The following is an 18026-nucleotide window of genomic DNA, read 5'->3' as shown; positions in this document are numbered from 1 at the left end:
TTTTTGAGTCTTAGTTTAGTCAAATTAAGGCGTACAGCTAAAAGACCGACTGTTTTGAGCAGCTTGCTACAAATGCTATCGACCCCCATCACTTTAAGGAACATTTATTTTTTGACCCATTTTCGCATTTTTTATAAGGGGGTACATCAGTTATTTTTGGGATTCATATTTTGGTCAAAAACACTCTTTTTTTTGTGGTTTTTGAGTCTTAGTTTAGTCAAATTAAGGCGTACAGCTAAAAGACCGACTGTTTTGAGCAGCTTGCTACAAATGCTATCGACCCCCATCACTTTAAGGAACATTTATTTTTTGACCCATTTTCGCATTTTTTATAAGGGGGTACATCAGTTATTTTTGGAATTCAGATTTTGGTCAAAAATAATCTTTTTTTGTGGTTTTTCAGTCGTAGTTTAGTCAAATTAAGGCGTAGAGCTAAAATACCGACTGTCTTGAGCAGCTTGCTACAAATGCTATCGATCCCCATCACTTTAAGGAACATTTATTTATTTACCCATTTTCGCATTTTTTACAAGGGGGTACATCAGTTATTTTTGGAATTCAGATTTTGGTCAAAAATACTCTTTTTTTTGTGGTTTTCCACTCGTAGTTTAGTCAAATTAAGGCGTACAGCTAAAAGACCGACTGTTTTGAGCAGCTTGCTACAAATGCTATCGATCCCCATCACTTTAAGGAACATTTATTTTTTTACCCATTTTGGCATTTTTTATAAGGGGGTACATCAGTTATTTTTGGAATTCAAATTTTGGTCAAAAATACTCTTTTTTTTGTGGTTTTTGAGTCTTAGTTTAGTCAAATTAAGGCGTACAGCTAAAAGACCGACTGTTTTGAGCAGCTTGCTACAAATGCTATCGACCCCCATCACTTTAAGGAACATTTATTTTTTGACCCATTTTCGCATTTTTTATAAGGGGGTACATCAGTTATTTTTGGGATTAATATTTTGGTCAATAACACTCTTTTTTTTTGGTTTTTGAGTCTTAGTTTAGTCAAATTAAGGCGTACAGCTAAAAGACCGACTGTTTTGAGCAGCTTGCTACAAATGCTATCGACCCCCATCACTTTAAGGAACATTTATTTTTTTACCCATTTTCGCATTTTTTATAAGGGGGTACATCAGTTATTTGTGGGATTCATATTTTGGTCAAAAATACTCTTTTTTTTGTGGTTTTTCACTCGTAGTTTAGTCAAATTAAGGCGTACAGCTAAAAGACCGACTGTTTTGAGCAGATTGCTACAAATGCTATCGATCCCCATCACTTTAAGAAACATTTATTTTTTGACCCATTTTCGAATTTTTTGTAAGGGGGTACATCAGTTATTTTTGGAATTCAAATTTTGGTCAAAAATACTTTTTTTTTTTGTGGTTTTTGAGTCTTAGTTTAGTCAAATTAAGGCGTACAGCTAAAATACCGACTGTTTTGAGCAGCTTGCTACAAATGCTATCGATCCCCATCACTTTAAGGAACATTTATTTTTTGACCCATTTTCACATTTTTTATAAGGGGGTACATCAGTTATTTTTGGGATTCATATTTTGGTCAAAAATACTCTTTTCTTGTGGTTTTTCAGTCGTAGTTTAGTCAAATTAAGGCGTACAGCTAAAAGACCGACTGTTTTAAGCAGCTTGCTACAAATGCTCTCGATCCCCATCACTTTAAGGAACATTTATTTTTTTACCCATTTTCGCATTTTTTAAGGGGGTACATCAGTTATTTTTGGGATTCATATTTTGGTCAAAAATACTCTTTTCTTGTGGTTTTTCAGTCGTAGTTTAGTCAAATTAAGGCGTACAGCTAAAAGACCGACTGTATTGAGCAGCTTGCTACAAATGCTCTCGACCCCCATCACTTTAAGGAACATTTATTTTTTTACCCATTTTCGCATTTCTTATAAGGGAATTCATATTTTGGTCAAAAATACTCTTTTTTTTGTGGTTTTTCACTCGTAGTTTAGTCAAATTAAGGCGTACAGCTAAAAGACCGACTGTATTGAGCAGCTTGCTACAAATGCTATCGATCCCCATCACTTTAAGGAACATTTATTTTTTTACCCATTTTCGCATTTTTTATAAGGGGGTACATCAGTTATTTTTGGAATTCAGATTTTGGTCAAAAATACTCTTTTTTTTGTGGTTTTCCACTCGTAGTTTAGTCAAATTAAGGCGTACAGCTTAAAGACCGACTGTTTTGAGCAGCTTGCTACAAATGCTATCGATCCCTATCACTTTAAGGAACATTTATTTTTTGACCCATTTTCGCATTTTTTATAAGGGGGTACATCAGTTATTTTTGGAATTCAGATTTTGGTCAAAAATAATCTTTTTTTGTGGTTTTGCACTCGTAGTTTAGTCAAATTAAGGCGTACAGCTTAAAGACCGACTGTTTTGAGCAGCTTGCTACAAATGCTATCGATCCCTATCACTTTAAGGAACATTTATTTTTTGAACCATTTTCGCATTTTTTATAAGCGGGTACATCAGTCATTTTTGGGATTCATATTTTGGTCAAAAATACTCTTTTCTTGTGGTTTTTCAGTCGTAGTTTAGTCAAATTAAGGCGTACAGCTAAAAGACCGACTGTTTTGAGCAGCTTGCTACAAATGCTATCGATCCCCATCACTTTAAGGAACATTTATTTTTTTACCCATTTTCGCATTTTTTACATCATCAGTTATTTTTGGAATTCAAATTTTGGTCAAAAATACTCTTTTTTTTTGTGGTTTTTGAGTCTTAGTTTAGTCAAATTAAGGCGTACAGCTAAAAGACCGACTGTTTTGAGCATATTGCTACAAATGCTATCGATCCCCATCACTTTAAGGAACATTTATTTTTTGACCCATTTTCACATTTTTTATAAGGGGGTACATCAGTTATTTTTGGGATTCATATTTTGGTCAAAAATACTCTTTTCTTGTGGTTTTTCAGTCGTAATTTAGTCAAATTAAGGCGTACAGCTAAAAGACCGACTGTTTTGAGCAGCTTGCTACAAATGCTATCGATCCCCATCACTTTAAGGAACATTTATTTTTTTACCCATTTTCGCATTTTTTACATCATCAGTTATTTTTGGAATTCAAATTTTGGTCAAAAATACTCTTTTTTTTGTGGTTTTTGAGTCTTAGTTTAGTCAAACTAAGGCGTACAGCTAAAAGACCGACTGTTTTAAGCAGCTTGCTACAAATGCTATCGATCTCCATCACTTTAAAGAACATTTATTTTTTTACCCATTTTGGCATTTTTTATAAGGGGGTACATCAGTTATTCAAATTTTGGTCAAAAATACTCTTTTTTTGTGGTTTTTGAGTCTTAGTTTAGTCAAACTAAGGCGTACAGCTAAAAGACCGACTGTTTTAAGCAGCTTGCTACAAATGCTATCGATCTCCATCACTTTAAAGAACATTTATTTTTTTACCCATTTTCGCATTTTTTATAAGGGGGTACATCAGTTATTTTTGGAATTCAGATTTTGGTCAAAAATACTCTTTTTTTTGTGGTTTTCCACTCGTAGTTTAGTCAAATTAGGGCGTACAGCTTAAAGACCGACTGTTTTGAGCAGCTTGCTACAAATGCTATCGATCCCTATCACTTTAAGGAACATTTATTTTTTGACCCATTTTCGCATTTTTTATAATCGGGTACATCAGTTATTTTTGGGATTCATATTTTGGTCAAAAATACTCTTTTCTTGTGGTTTTTCAGTCGTAGTATAGTCAAATTAAGGCGTACAGCTAAAAGACCGACTGTTTTGAGCAGCTTGCTACAAATGCTATCGATCCCCATCACTTTAAGGAACATTTATTTTTTTACCCATTTTCGCATTTTTTACCATCAGTTATTTTTGGAATTCAAATTTTGGTCAAAAATACTCTTTTTTTTGTGGTTTTTGAGTCTTAGTTTAGTCAAATTAAGGCGTACAGCTAAAAGACCGACTGTTTTGAGCAGCTTGCTACAAATGCTATCGATCCCTATCACTTTAAGGAACATTTATTTTTTGAACCATTTTCGCATTTTTTATAAGCGGGTACATCAGTCATTTTTGGGATTCATATTTTGGTCAAAAATACTCTTTTCTTGTGGTTTTTCAGTCGTAGTTTAGTCAAATTAAGGCGTACAGCTAAAAGACCGACTGTTTTGAGCAGCTTGCTACAAATGCTATCGATCCCCATCACTTTAAGGAACATTTATTTTTTTACCCATTTTCGCATTTTTTACATCATCAGTTATTTTTGGAATTCAAATTTTGGTCAAAAATACTCTTTTTTTTTGTGGTTTTTGAGTCTTAGTTTAGTCAAATTAAGGCGTACAGCTAAAAGACCGACTGTTTTGAGCATATTGCTACAAATGCTATCGATCCCCATCACTTTAAGGAACATTTATTTTTTGACCCATTTTCACATTTTTTATAAGGGGGTACATCAGTTATTTTTGGGATTCATATTTTGGTCAAAAATACTCTTTTCTTGTGGTTTTTCAGTCGTAATTTAGTCAAATTAAGGCGTACAGCTAAAAGACCGACTGTTTTGAGCAGCTTGCTACAAATGCTATCGATCCCCATCACTTTAAGGAACATTTATTTTTTTACCCATTTTCGCATTTTTTACCATCAGTTATTTTTGAAATTCAAATTTTGGTCAAAAATACTCTTTTTTTGTGGTTTTTGAGTCTTAGTTTAGTCAAACTAAGGCGTACAGCTAAAAGACCGACTGTTTTGAGCAGCTTGCTACAAATACTATCGATCCCCATCACTTTAAGGAACATTTATTTTTTTACCCATTTTCGCATTTTTTATAAGGGGGTACATCAGTTATTCAAATTTTGGTCAAAAATACTCTTTTTTTGTGGTTTTTGAGTCTTAGTTTAGTCAAACTAAGGCGTACAGCTAAAAGACCGACTGTTTTAAGCAGCTTGCTACAAATGCTATCGATCCCCATCACTTTAAAGAACATTTATTTTTTTACCCATTTTCGCATTTTTTATAAGGGGGTACATCAGTTATTTTTGGAATTCAGATTTTGGTCAAAAATACTCTTTTTTTTGTGGTTTTCCACTCGTAGTTTAGTCAAATTAAGGCGTACAGCTTAAAGACCGACTGTTTTGAGCAGCTTGCTACAAATGCTATCGATCCCTATCACTTTAAGGAACATTTATTTTTTGACCCATTTTCGCATTTTTTATAAGCGGGTACATCAGTTATTTTTGGGATTCATATTTTGGTCAAAAATACGCTTTTCTTGTGGTTTTTCAGTCGTAGTTTAGTCAAATTAAGGCGTACAGCTAAAAGACCGACTGTTTTGAGCAGATTGCTACAAATGCTATCGATCCCCATCACTTTAAGGAACATTTATTTTTTGACCCATTTTGGCATATTTATAAGGGGGTACATCAGTTATTTTTGGAATTCAGATTTTGGTCAAAAATAATCTTTTTTTTGTGGTTTTTCAGTCGTAGTTTAGTCAAATTAAGGCGTACAGCTAAAATACCGACTGTCTTGAGCAGCTTGCTACAAATGCTATCGATCCCCATCACTTTAAGGAACATTTATTTTTTTACCCATTTTCTCATTTTTTAAAGGGGGTACATCAGTTATTTTTGGAATTCAGATTTTGGTCAAAAATACTCTTTTTTTTGTGGTTTTCCACTCGTAGTTTAGTCAAATTAAGGCGTACAGCTAAAAGACCGACTGTTTTGAGCAGCTTGCTACAAATGCTATCGATCCCCATCACTTTAAGGAACATTTATTTATTTACCCATTTTCGCGTTTTTTATAAGAGGGTACATCAGTTATTTTTGGAATTCAAATTTTGGTCAAAAATACTCTTTTTTTGTGGTTTTTGAGTCTTAGTTTAGTCAAATTAAGGCGTACAGCTAAAAGACCGACTGTTTTGAGCAGCTTGCTACAAATGCTATCGATCCCCATCACTTTAAGGAACATTTATTTTTTTACCCATTTTCGCATTTTTTATAAGGGGGTAATCAGTTATTTTTGGGATTCATATTTTGGTCAAAAATACTCTTTTTTTTGTGGTTTTTCACTCGTAGTTTAGTCAAATTAAGGCGTACAGCTAAAAGACCGACTGTTTTGAGCAGCTTGCTACAAATACTATCGATCCCCATCACTTTAAGGAACATTTATTTTTTTACCCATTTTGGCATTTTTTATAAGGGGGGACATCAGTTATTCAAATTTTGGTCAAAAATACTCTTTTTTTGTGGTTTTTGAGTCTTAGTTTAGTCAAATTAAGGCGTACAGCTAAAAGACCGACTGTTTTGAGCAGCTTGCTACAAATGCTATCGATCCCCATCACTTTAAGGAACATTTATTTTTTTACCCATTTTCGCATTTTTTACCATCAGTTATTTTTGAAATTCAAATTTTGGTCAAAAATACTCTTTTTTTGTGGTTTTTGAGTCTTAGTTTAGTCAAACTAAGGCGTACAGCTAAAAGACCGACTGTTTTGAGCAGCTTGCTACAAATACTATCGATCCCCATCACTTTAAGGAACATTTATTTTTTTACCCATTTTCGCATTTTTTATAAGGGGGTACATCAGTTATTCAAATTTTGGTCAAAAATACTCTTTTTTTGTGGTTTTTGAGTCTTAGTTCAGTCAAACTAAGGCGTACAGCTAAAAGACCGACTGTTTTCAGCAGCTTGCTACAAATGCTATCGATCCCCATCACTTTAAAGAACATTTATTTTTTTACCCATTTTCGCATTTTTTATAAGGGGGTACATCAGTTATTTTTGGAATTCAGATTTTGGTCAAAAATACTCTTTTTTTTGTGGTTTTCCACTCGTAGTTTAGTCAAATTAAGGCGTACAGCTAAAAGACCGACTGTTTTGAGCAGCTTGCTACAAATACTATCGATCCCCATCACTTTAAGGAACATTTATTTTTTTACCCATTTTGGCATTTTTTATAAGGGGGTACATCAGTTATTCAAATTTTGGTCAAAAATACTCTTTTTTTGTGGTTTTTGAGTCTTAGTTTAGTCAAACTAAGGCGTACAGCTAAAAGACCGACTGTTTTAAGCAGCTTGCTACAAATGCTATCGATCCCCATCACTTTAAAGAACATTTATTTTTTTACCCATTTTCGCATTTTTTATAAGGGGGTACATCAGTTATTTTTGGAATTCAGATTTTGGTCAAAAATACTCTTTTTTTTGTGGTTTTCCACTCGTAGTTTAGTCAAATTAAGGCGTACAGCTTAAAGACCGACTGTTTTGAGCAGCTTGCTACAAATGCTATCGATCCCTATCACTTTAAGGAACATTTATTTTTTGACCCATTTTCGCATTTTTTATAAGCGGGTACATCAGTTATTTTTGGAATTCATATTTTGGTCAAAAATACTCTTTTCTTGTGGTTTTTCAGTCGTAGTTTAGTCAAATTAAGGCGTACAGCTAAAAGACCGACTGTTTTGAGCAGATTGCTACAAATGCTATCGATCCCCATCACTTTAAGGAACATTTATTTTTTTACCCATTTTGGCATATTTATAAGGGGGTACATCAGTTATTTTTGGGATTCATATTTTGGTCAAAAATACTCTTTTTTTTGTGGTTTTTCACTCGTAGTTTAGTCAAATTAAGGCGTACAGCTAAAAGACCGACTGTTTTGAGCAGCTTGCTACAAATGATATCGATCCCCATCACTTTAAGGAACATTTATTTTTTTAACCATTTTCGCATTTTTTATAAGGGGGTACTTCAGTTATTTTTGGGATTCATATTTTGGTCAAAAATACTCTTTTCTTGTGGTTTTTCAGTCGTAGTTTAGTCAAATTAAGGCGTACAGCTAAAAGACCGACTGTTTTAAGCAGCTTGCTACAAATGCTATCGATCCCCATCACTTTAAGGAACATTTATTTATTTACCCATTTTCGCATTTTTTATAAGGGGGTACATCAGTTATTTTTGGGATTCATATTTTGGTCAAAAATACTCTTTTTTTGGTTTTTCACTCGTAGTTTAGTCAAATTAAGGCGTACAGCTAAAAGACCGACTGTTTTGAGCAGCTTGCTACAAATGCTATCGATCCCCATCACTTTAAGGAACATTTATTTTTTGACCCATTTTCGCATTTCTTATAAGAGGGTACATCAGTTATTTTTGGAATTCAGATTTTGGTCAAAAATACTCTTTTTTTGTGGTTTTTGAGTCTTAGTTTAGTCAAATTAAGGCGTACAGCTAAAAGACCGACTGTTTTGAGCAGCTTGCTACAAATGCTATCGATCCCCATCACTTTAAGGAACATTTATTTTTTTACCCATTTTCGCATTTTTTATAAGGGGTTACATCAGTTATTTTTGGGATTCATATTTTGGTCAAAAATACTCTTTTCTTGTGGTTTTTCAGTCGTAGTTTAGTCAAATTAAGGCGTACAGCTAAAAGACCGACTGTTTTAAGCAGCTTGCTACAAATGCTATCGATCCCCATCACTTTAAGGAACATTTATTTTTTTTACCCATTTTCGCATTTTTTATAAGGGGGTACATCAGTTATTTTTGGAATTCAGATTTTGGTCAAAAATAATCTTTTTTTGTGGTTTTTCAGTCGTAGTTTAGTCAAATTAAGGCGTACAGCTAAAATACCGACTGTCTTGAGCAGCTTGCTACAAATGCTATCGATCCCCATCACTTTAAGGAACATTTATTTATTTACCCATTTTCGCATTTTATAAGGGGGTACATCAGTTATTTTTGGAATTCAGATTTTGGTCAAAAATAATCTTTTTTTTGTGGTTTTCCACTCGTAGTTTAGTCAAATTAAGGCGTACAGCTAAAAGACCGACTGTTTTGAGCAGCTTGCTACAAATGCTATCGATCCCCATCACTTTAAGGAACATTTATTTTTTTACCCATTTTCGCATTTTTTATAAGGGGGTACATCAGTTATTTTTGGAATTCAAATTTTGGTCAAAAACACTCTTTTTTTTGTGGTTTTTAAGTCTTAGTTTAGTCAAATTAAGGCGTACAGCTAAAAGACCGACTGTTTTGAGCAGCTTGCTACAAATGCTATCGACCCCCATCACTTTAAGGAACATTTATTTTTTTACCCATTTTCGCATTTTTTATAAGGGGGTACATCAGTTATTTTTGGAATTCAAATTTTGGTCAAAAACACTCTTTTTTTTGTGGTTTTTGAGTCTTAGTTTAGTCAAATTAAGGCGTACAGCTAAAAGACCGACTGTTTTGAGCAGCTTGCTACAAATGCTATCGACCCCCATCACTTTAAGGAACATTTATTTTTTTACCCATTTTCGCATTTTTTATAAGGGGGTACATCAGTTATTTTTGGAATTCAGATTTTGGTCAAAAATACTCTTTTTTTTGTAGTTTTTGAGTCTTAGTTTAGTCAAATTAAGGCGTACAGCTAAAAGAACGACTGTTTTGAGCAGATTGCTACAAATGCTATCGATGCCCATCACTTTAAGGAACATTTATTTTTTGACCCATTTTCGCATTTTTTATAAGGGGGTACATCAGTTATTTTTGGAATTCAGATTTTGGTCAAAAATACTCTTTTTTTTGTGGTTTTCCACTCGTAGTTTAGTCAAATTAAGGCGTACAGCTAAAAGACCGACTGTTTTGAGCAGCTCGCTACAAATGCTATCGATCCCTATCACTTTAAGGAACATTTATTTTTTGACCCATTTTCGCATTTTTTAAAGGGGGTACATCAGTTATTTTTGGGATTCATATTTTGGTCAAAAATACTCTTTTCTTGTGGTTTTTCAGTCGTAGTTTAGTCAAATTAAGGCGTACAGCTAAAAGACCGACTGTTTTGAGCAGCTCGCTACAAATGCTATCGATCCCTATCACTTTAAGGAACATTTATTTTTTGACCCATTTTCGCATTTTTTATAAGGGGGTACATCAGTTATTTTTGGGATTCATATTTTGGTCAAAAATACTCTTTTCTTGTGGTTTTTCAGTCGTAGTTTAGTCAAATTAAGGCGTACAGCTAAAAAACCGACTGTTTTGAGCAGCTCGCTACAAATGCTATCGATCCCCATCACTTTAAGGAACATTTATTTTTTTACCCATTTTCGCATTTTTTATAAGGGGGTACATCAGTTATTTTTGGAATTCAGATTTTGGTCAAAAATACTATTTTTTTGTGGTTTTTCACTCGTAGTTTAGTCAAATTAAGGCGTACAGCTAAAATACCGACTGTTTTGAGCAGCTTGCTACAAAAGCTATCGATCCCCATCACTTTAAGAAACATTTATTTTTTGACCCATTTTCACATTTTTTATAAGGGGGTACATCAGTTATTTTTGGGATTCATATTTTGGTCAAAAATACTCTTTTCTTGTGGTTTTTCAGTCGTAGTTTAGTCAAATTAAGGCGTACAGCTAAAAGACCGACTGTTTTAAGCAGCTTGCTACAAATGCTATCGATCCCCATCACTTTAAGGAACATTTATTTTTTTACCCATTTTCGCATTTTTTATAAGGGGGTACATCAGTTATTTTTGGGATTCATATTTTGGTCAAAAATACTCTTTTTTTTGTGGTTTTCCACTCGTAGTTTAGTCAAATTAAGGCGTACAGCTAAAAGACCGACTGTTTTGAGCAGCTTGCTACAAATGCTATCAATCCCTATCACTTTAAGGAACATTTATTTGTTGACCCATTTTCGCATTTTTTATAAGGGGGTACATCAGTTATTTTTGGGATTCATATTTTGGTCAAAAATACTCTTTTCTTGTGGTTTTTCAGTCGTAGTTTAGTCAAATTAAGGCGTACAGCTAAAAGACCGACTGTTTTGAGCAGCTTGCTACAAATGCTATCGATCCCCATCACTTTAAGGAACATTTATTTTTTTACCCATTTTCGCATTTTTTACATCATCAGTTATTTTTGGAATTCAAATTTTGGTCAAAAATACTCTTTTTTTTTGTGGTTTTTGAGTCTTAGTTTAGTCAAATTAAGGCGTACAGCTAAAAGACCGACTGTTTTGAGCAGCTTGCTACAAATACTATCGATCCCCATCACTTTAAGGAACATTTATTTTTTTACCCATTTTGGCATTTTTTATAAGGGGGTACATCAGTTATTCAAATTTTGGTCAAAAATACTCTTTTTTTGTGGTTTTTGAGTCTTAGTTTAGTCAAACTAAGGCGTACAGCTAAAAGACCGACTGTTTTAAGCAGCTTGCTACAAATGCTATCGATCCCCATCACTTTAAAGAACATTTATTTTTTTACCCATTTTCGCATTTTTTATAAGGGGGTACATCAGTTATTTTTGGAATTCAGATTTTGGTCAAAAATACTCTTTTTTTGTGGTTTTTGAGTCTTAGTTTAGTCAAATTAAAGATTTAAAGAACATTTATTTTTTTACCCATTTTCGCATTTTTTATAAGGGGGTACATCAGTTATTTTTGGGATTCATATTTTGGTCAAAAATACTCTTTTTTTTTGGTTTTCCACTCGTAGTTTAGTCAAATTAAGGCGTACAGCTAAAAGACCGACTGTTTTGAGCAGCTTGCTACAAATGCTATCAATCCCTATCACTTTAAGGAACATTTATTTATTGACCCATTTTCGCATTTTTATAAGGGGGTACATCAGTTATTTTTGGAATTCAAATTTTGGTCAAAAACACTCTTTTTTTTGTGGTTTTTGAGTCTTAGTTTAGTCAAATTAAGGCGTACAGCTAAAAGACCGACTGTTTTGAGCAGCTTGCTACAAATGCTATCGACCCCCATCACTTTAAGGAACATTTATTTTTTTACCCATTTTCGCATTTTTTATAAGGGGGTACATCAGTTATTTTTGGAATTCAGATTTTGGTCAAAAATACTCTTTTTTTTGTGGTTTTTGAGTCTTAGTTTAGTCAAATTAAGGCGTACAGCTAAAAGAACGACTGTTTTGAGCAGCTTGCTACAAATACTATCGATCCCCATCACTTTAAGGAACATTTATTTTTTTACCCATTTTGGCATTTTTTATAAGGGGGTACATCAGTTATTCAAATTTTGGTCAAAAATACTCTTTTTTTGTGGTTTTTGAGTCTTAGTTTAGTCAAACTAAGGCGTACAGCTAAAAGACCGACTGTTTTGAGCAGCTTGCTACAAATGCTATCGACCCCCATCACTTTAAGGAACATTTATTTTTTTACCCATTTTCGCATTTTTTATAAGGGGGTACATCAGTTATTTTTGGGATTCATATTTTGGTCAAAAATACTCTTTTTTTGGTTTTTCACTCGTAGTTTAGTCAAATTAAGGCGTACAGCTAAAAGACCGACTGTTTTGAGCAGCTTGCTACAAATGCTATCGATCCCCATCACTTTAAGGAACATTTATTTTTTGACCCATTTTCGCATTTCTTATAAGAGGGTACATCAGTTATTTTTGGAATTCAGATTTTGGTCAAAAATACTCTTTTTTTGTGGTTTTTGAGTCTTAGTTTAGTCAAATTAAGGCGTACAGCTAAAAGACCGACTGTTTTGAGCAGCTTGCTACAAATGCTATCGATCCCCATCACTTTAAGGAACATTTATTTTTTTACCCATTTTCGCATTTTTTATAAGGGGTTACATCAGTTATTTTTGGGATTCATATTTTGGTCAAAAATACTCTTTTCTTGTGGTTTTTCAGTCGTAGTTTAGTCAAATTAAGGCGTACAGCTAAAAGACCGACTGTTTTAAGCAGCTTGCTACAAATGCTATCGATCCCCATCACTTTAAGGAACATTTATTTTTTTTACCCATTTTCGCATTTTTTATAAGGGGGTACATCAGTTATTTTTGGAATTCAGATTTTGGTCAAAAATAATCTTTTTTTGTGGTTTTTCAGTCGTAGTTTAGTCAAATTAAGGCGTACAGCTAAAATACCGACTGTCTTGAGCAGCTTGCTACAAATGCTATCGATCCCCATCACTTTAAGGAACATTTATTTATTTACCCATTTTCGCATTTTATAAGGGGGTACATCAGTTATTTTTGGAATTCAGATTTTGGTCAAAAATAATCTTTTTTTTGTGGTTTTCCACTCGTAGTTTAGTCAAATTAAGGCGTACAGCTAAAAGACCGACTGTTTTGAGCAGCTTGCTACAAATGCTATCGATCCCCATCACTTTAAGGAACATTTATTTTTTTACCCATTTTCGCATTTTTTATAAGGGGGTACATCAGTTATTTTTGGAATTCAAATTTTGGTCAAAAACACTCTTTTTTTTGTGGTTTTTAAGTCTTAGTTTAGTCAAATTAAGGCGTACAGCTAAAAGACCGACTGTTTTGAGCAGCTTGCTACAAATGCTATCGACCCCCATCACTTTAAGGAACATTTATTTTTTTACCCATTTTCGCATTTTTTATAAGGGGGTACATCAGTTATTTTTGGAATTCAAATTTTGGTCAAAAACACTCTTTTTTTTGTGGTTTTTGAGTCTTAGTTTAGTCAAATTAAGGCGTACAGCTAAAAGACCGACTGTTTTGAGCAGCTTGCTACAAATGCTATCGACCCCCATCACTTTAAGGAACATTTATTTTTTTACCCATTTTCGCATTTTTTATAAGGGGGTACATCAGTTATTTTTGGAATTCAGATTTTGGTCAAAAATACTCTTTTTTTTGTAGTTTTTGAGTCTTAGTTTAGTCAAATTAAGGCGTACAGCTAAAAGAACGACTGTTTTGAGCAGATTGCTACAAATGCTATCGATGCCCATCACTTTAAGGAACATTTATTTTTTGACCCATTTTCGCATTTTTTATAAGGGGGTACATCAGTTATTTTTGGAATTCAGATTTTGGTCAAAAATACTCTTTTTTTTGTGGTTTTCCACTCGTAGTTTAGTCAAATTAAGGCGTACAGCTAAAAGACCGACTGTTTTGAGCAGCTCGCTACAAATGCTATCGATCCCTATCACTTTAAGGAACATTTATTTTTTGACCCATTTTCGCATTTTTTAAAGGGGGTACATCAGTTATTTTTGGGATTCATATTTTGGTCAAAAATACTCTTTTCTTGTGGTTTTTCAGTCGTAGTTTAGTCAAATTAAGGCGTACAGCTAAAAGACCGACTGTTTTGAGCAGCTCGCTACAAATGCTATCGATCCCTATCACTTTAAGGAACATTTATTTTTTGACCCATTTTCGCATTTTTTATAAGGGGGTACATCAGTTATTTTTGGGATTCATATTTTGGTCAAAAATACTCTTTTCTTGTGGTTTTTCAGTCGTAGTTTAGTCAAATTAAGGCGTACAGCTAAAAAACCGACTGTTTTGAGCAGCTCGCTACAAATGCTATCGATCCCCATCACTTTAAGGAACATTTATTTTTTTACCCATTTTCGCATTTTTTATAAGGGGGTACATCAGTTATTTTTGGAATTCAGATTTTGGTCAAAAATACTATTTTTTTTGTGGTTTTTCACTCGTAGTTTAGTCAAATTAAGGCGTACAGCTAAAATACCGACTGTTTTGAGCAGCTTGCTACAAAAGCTATCGATCCCCATCACTTTAAGAAACATTTATTTTTTGACCCATTTTCACATTTTTTATAAGGGGGTACATCAGTTATTTTTGGGATTCATATTTTGGTCAAAAATACTCTTTTCTTGTGGTTTTTCAGTCGTAGTTTAGTCAAATTAAGGCGTACAGCTAAAAGACCGACTGTTTTAAGCAGCTTGCTACAAATGCTATCGATCCCCATCACTTTAAGGAACATTTATTTTTTTACCCATTTTCGCATTTTTTATAAGGGGGTACATCAGTTATTTTTGGGATTCATATTTTGGTCAAAAATACTCTTTTTTTTGTGGTTTTCCACTCGTAGTTTAGTCAAATTAAGGCGTACAGCTAAAAGACCGACTGTTTTGAGCAGCTTGCTACAAATGCTATCAATCCCTATCACTTTAAGGAACATTTATTTGTTGACCCATTTTCGCATTTTTTATAAGGGGGTACATCAGTTATTTTTGGGATTCATATTTTGGTCAAAAATACTCTTTTCTTGTGGTTTTTCAGTCGTAGTTTAGTCAAATTAAGGCGTACAGCTAAAAGACCGACTGTTTTGAGCAGCTTGCTACAAATGCTATCGATCCCCATCACTTTAAGGAACATTTATTTTTTTACCCATTTTCGCATTTTTTACATCATCAGTTATTTTTGGAATTCAAATTTTGGTCAAAAATACTCTTTTTTTTTGTGGTTTTTGAGTCTTAGTTTAGTCAAATTAAGGCGTACAGCTAAAAGACCGACTGTTTTGAGCAGCTTGCTACAAATACTATCGATCCCCATCACTTTAAGGAACATTTATTTTTTTACCCATTTTGGCATTTTTTATAAGGGGGTACATCAGTTATTCAAATTTTGGTCAAAAATACTCTTTTTTTGTGGTTTTTGAGTCTTAGTTTAGTCAAACTAAGGCGTACAGCTAAAAGACCGACTGTTTTAAGCAGCTTGCTACAAATGCTATCGATCCCCATCACTTTAAAGAACATTTATTTTTTTACCCATTTTCGCATTTTTTATAAGGGGGTACATCAGTTATTTTTGGAATTCAGATTTTGGTCAAAAATACTCTTTTTTTTGTGGTTTTTGAGTCTTAGTTTAGTCAAATTAAAGATTTAAAGAACATTTATTTTTTTACCCATTTTCGCATTTTTTATAAGGGGGTACATCAGTTATTTTTGGGATTCATATTTTGGTCAAAAATACTCTTTTTTTTTGGTTTTCCACTCGTAGTTTAGTCAAATTAAGGCGTACAGCTAAAAGACCGACTGTTTTGAGCAGCTTGCTACAAATGCTATCAATCCCTATCACTTTAAGGAACATTTATTTATTGACCCATTTTCGCATTTTTTATAAGGGGGTACATCAGTTATTTTTGGAATTCAAATTTTGGTCAAAAACACTCTTTTTTTTGTGGTTTTTGAGTCTTAGTTTAGTCAAATTAAGGCGTACAGCTAAAAGACCGACTGTTTTGAGCAGCTTGCTACAAATGCTATCGACCCCCATCACTTTAAGGAACATTTATTTTTTTACCCATTTTCGCATTTTTTATAAGGGGGTACATCAGTTATTTTTGGAATTCAGATTTTGGTCAAAAATACTCTTTTTTTTGTGGTTTTTGAGTCTTAGTTTAGTCAAATTAAGGCGTACAGCTAAAAGAACGACTGTTTTGAGCAGCTTGCTACAAATACTATCGATCCCCATCACTTTAAGGAACATTTATTTTTTTACCCATTTTGGCATTTTTTATAAGGGGGTACATCAGTTATTCAAATTTTGGTCAAAAATACTCTTTTTTTGTGGTTTTTGAGTCTTAGTTTAGTCAAACTAAGGCGTACAGCTAAAAGACCGACTGTTTTGAGCAGCTTGCTACAAATGCTATCGACCCCCATCACTTTAAGGAACATTTATTTTTTTACCCATTTTCGCATTTTTTATAAGGGGGTACATCAGTTATTTTTGGAATTCAGATTTTGGTCAAAAATACTCTTTTTTTTGTGGTTTTTGAGTCTTAGTTTAGTCAAATTAAGGCGTACAGCTAAAAGAACGACTGTTTTGAGCAGATTGCTACAAATGCTATCGATGCCCATCACTTTAAGGAACATTTATTTTTTGACCCATTTTCGCATTTTTTATAAGGGGGTACATCAGTTATTTTTGGAATTCAGATTTTGGTCAAAAATACTCTTTTTTTTTGTGGTTTTCCACTCGTACTTTAGTCAAATTAAGGCGTACAGCTAAAAGACCGACTGTTTTGAGCAGCTCGCTACAAATGCTATCGATCCCTATCACTTTAAGGAACATTTATTTTTTGACCCATTTTCGCATTTTTTATAAGGGGGTACATCAGTTATTTTTGGGATTCATATTTTGGTCAAAAATACTCTTTTCTTGTGGTTTTTCAGTCGTAGTTTAGTCAAATTAAGGCGTACAGCTAAAAGACCGACTGTTTTGAGCAGCTCGCTACAAATGCTATCGATCCCTATCACTTTAAGGAACATTTATTTTTTGACCCATTTTCGCATTTTTTATAAGGGGGTACATCAGTTATTTTTGGGATTCATATTTTGGTCAAAAATACTCTTTTCTTGTGGTTTTTCAGTCGTAGTTTAGTCAAATTAAGGCGTACAGCTAAAAGACCGACTGTTTTGAGCAGCTCGCTACAAATGCTATCGATCCCCATCACTTTAAGGAACATTTATTTTTTTACCCATTTTCGCATTTTTTATAAGGGGGTACATCAGTTATTTTTGGAATTCAGATTTTGGTCAAAAATACTATTTTTTTGTGGTTTTTCACTCGTAGTTTAGTCAAATTAAGGCGTACAGCTAAAATACCGACTGTTTTGAGCAGCTTGCTACAAAAGCTATCGATCCCCATCACTTTAAGAAACATTTATTTTTTGACCCATTTTCACATTTTTTATAAGGGGGTACATCAGTTATTTTTGGGATTCATATTTTGGTCAAAAATACTCTTTTCTTGTGGTTTTTCAGTCGTAGTTTAGTCAAATTAAGGCGTACAGCTAAAAGACCGACTGTTTTAAGCAGCTTGCTACAAATGCTATCGATCCCCATCACTTTAAGGAACATTTATTTTTTTACCCATTTTCGCATTTTTTATAAGGGGGTACATCAGTTATTTTTGGGATTCATATTTTGGTCAAAAATACTCTTTTTTTTGTGGTTTTCCACTCGTAGTTTAGTCAAATTAAGGCGTACAGCTAAAAGACCGACTGTTTTGAGCAGCTTGCTACAAATGCTATCAATCCCTATCACTTTAAGGAACATTTATTTGTTGACCCATTTTCGCATTTTTTTATAAGGGGGTACATCAGTTATTTTTGGGATTCATATTTTGGTCAAAAATACTCTTTTCTTGTGGTTTTTCAGTCGTAGTTTAGTCAAATTAAGGCGTACAGCTAAAAGACCGACTGTTTTGAGCAGCTTGCTACAAATGCTATCGATCCCCATCACTTTAAGGAACATTTATTTTTTTACCCATTTTCGCATTTTTTACATCATCAGTTATTTTTGG

This window comes from Drosophila suzukii, chromosome 3, assembly GCF_043229965.1.
Source record: "Drosophila suzukii chromosome 3, CBGP_Dsuzu_IsoJpt1.0, whole genome shotgun sequence".
Taxonomy (NCBI): domain Eukaryota; kingdom Metazoa; phylum Arthropoda; class Insecta; order Diptera; family Drosophilidae; genus Drosophila; species Drosophila suzukii.
This window is presented reverse-complemented; position numbering follows the sequence as displayed.